The sequence below is a fragment of the Macrobrachium nipponense genome, chromosome 1 (assembly GCF_015104395.2).
Source record: "Macrobrachium nipponense isolate FS-2020 chromosome 1, ASM1510439v2, whole genome shotgun sequence".
Lineage (NCBI taxonomy): Eukaryota > Metazoa > Arthropoda > Malacostraca > Decapoda > Palaemonidae > Macrobrachium > Macrobrachium nipponense.
The window spans coordinates 200,025,971-200,028,470 of NC_087200.1; the positions used below are offsets into that span (position 1 = coordinate 200,025,971).

Below are 2,500 nucleotides of genomic sequence, written 5' to 3' on the forward strand. Positions count from 1 at the left end.
AGTTGGAAGTAAATAGAAAAACCTGTATGTTTTAGTTTTCTGTGAAGGCTAGAGGTCTGCAAATTTGTATATTTATCATCCACCCTCCATTTCTGAAACATACCAAATTGCAGTCTTCTAGCTTCAATAGTTTATATTTTATTGGATGTTAAAGTTAGCCATAATCATGCGTCTGGCAGCGATAGAGGCCAGGCCACCACCAGTCTGTTGTTAAAGTTTCATGGGCCGCGGCTCATACTGCACTATTCCGAGTCTACCGAAAGATGGATCTGTTTTCGGTGGCCTTGATTATATGCTGTAGCGGGTGTACAGAAAACTCCATTGAGCCGAAGAAGCTTCGGCGTATTTTTTAATTACTCTTGTATACCTTTAGGTAGCTTGTAACAATATCATTAGAGGCACTTGGCGTTGATTTGGACTATAATGAATTTTATTGAGATCGATGGAAAATGTGTATGACGGAAGTGATGGATGCAGGAGACTTATGTCAGTGGGAGAGTGACTGGATTGGCGTAAAAACAGGTTTGAAACAAGGGAGTAAATGTTGTTTCCCCATGACTGTTTAATATCATAATGGATTAAGTGAATCAAGAAGTCCCAGAAAGGGCTGTTGATGCAAGGTAATAGATGTTGGATGAGAAAAAGGATTAGGATGTCTCAAAGACTTGTTAGTCCATCCGAGGAGAAATCGTGTGCTCACTTATCTGTAAGAGCAGGTTTTACTGTTCATTCACAGTGTCCTAATGATTCTGTCTAACTTTCTTTTAAGCTCTTCCACACTGTTGCTGTTTACAACTTCTGGTGGCAGTTTATTCCACGTCTCACATATCTTGTATGTAAAGAAGTTCCCACAGTGGGATGTGTTGTATCTCTTCAGTTCTAGTTTCCATCCATTTTTTCTTGTCTGGTTTTCGTTTACCGTAAATAGGTTGCTGTCTACTTTTGTTTTGCCTTTCAGTATTTTGAATGTTTCTATTAATTGTCCTTGCAATCGTCGTGTTTAAGGATGTTGTTATTATGAAGGCACTTAGCTATATGTAGTAAAGTGTATGGTTTTGATTTGACTGAAAAAGCAAGTTACACAGAGTGGAATGATAAGAGAAGCTCAGTTTGGACTTGGGCAAGGAGAGGGAAAGTGAGTCAAGTGTTTGTGACGAAAGCATAAGTTATTACCATTGATAATGAGCATAAATTATTTTTGGAACATTCGAAATTGTGACGCACTCGCGAGCCAAACTCGCACATGTGGCCAGAAAGTCTTCGCGAGATGTTTCAGAGCTCTAAGGATGTGTTGTAGGGAGGTTAATCATAGAAAACGATTAGATGCAAAAGTACGCTGTGTTTCCGTGGTTACTGGATATTTTTTCTGGATTTTGTGATGAGTGATTTCAAAAACAGTACAGGAGATATAAGCGCCAGCAAGTTTTATATTAAAATGGGTCGAGTTACCTGGTTATTGTTAGGAGAAGCTGCAGGGACTAGTGAAAGATGTTGAAAGTGGTTGAAATTGAAGTTTTAAAAGGAAATCACTGTTAGTAATTGGAATGGAGAGAAACTATGCAATGAATTTTAGTATAGTTAATGGACTAATGAAAGTTGTCTATGCAAGCATTTGTGAATGAGCATGAATGATAATGTTAAGAGGAAGTAAGAGGAGAATCGTGGTATAAGAGGAGTAATGAAGGTAGAGAAGGGTTATATGATAAACGCGGAGTTGGATTGGGTAAAAGGTGACAATTTGATAGATATATTTTTATATATCTGGACATATATAATCAAATCCTATTTTGCTTGTGCTTTCGATATTTTATCTCTGTGCCCAGTATTTGTCCAAGACGTTGTGGTCAAAGAACATAAACAATAGCTGTCTCTTAATGATTTTTACTTGAATGTTTTTTGTTGTGCAGTTCATGCTGTTTTTGTTCCTTTAAGAAAGAGATATTGACTTTCTCTCTCTCTCTCTCTCTCTCTCTCTCTCTCTCTCTCTCTCTCTCTCTCTCTCTCTCTCTCTCTCTCTCAAAACATCAGACTGCCCTTCGCTGAATAGTTATAAGCTAGATGATAACAGTATGTATATTCTAATTACAAAAGAAGTTTTCTGATGACAAACAAACGCTCTGATTAATTCTGGCACAGAAGGTCAGACGGTGGAAGTTCGTTTATTATAATTGAAAATAGTGCTGCGTTGCACATTGCAGTACTCTGTGAACTTTATAATGGCATAGAAGTAGATGCTTGGGGGGTGGGGAGGGGGTATAGGGACGAGGGTGAGGGAAGGAGAGAGGGAGAGAAGGAGTATCTTGAAATGTAAATGATTATTTTTTGGGAAGAAAGCTAGGACAGGGAAAATTAGGATGGTCTCACCACAGGGCCATAGACATGAAATTCGTACTTCTAAAGGAATAATGTTCTTTAGAAAGAACTATCAGAAGGTAATGGGAAATACAGAAAGAAGAGATCACCTATTAAGAAATAAAAAGAGTTAATTAAATTAATGAAT

General features: G+C 37.8%; 1 protein-coding gene across 3 annotated transcripts in view; it reads left to right on the forward strand.

Moving 5' to 3' along the window:
- LOC135220016 (calcitonin receptor-like) overlaps nt 1-2,500 on the forward strand; it is a gene marked incomplete at its 3' end in the record, with an annotated part of 456,589 nt that overhangs the window by 118,176 nt on the left and 335,913 nt on the right.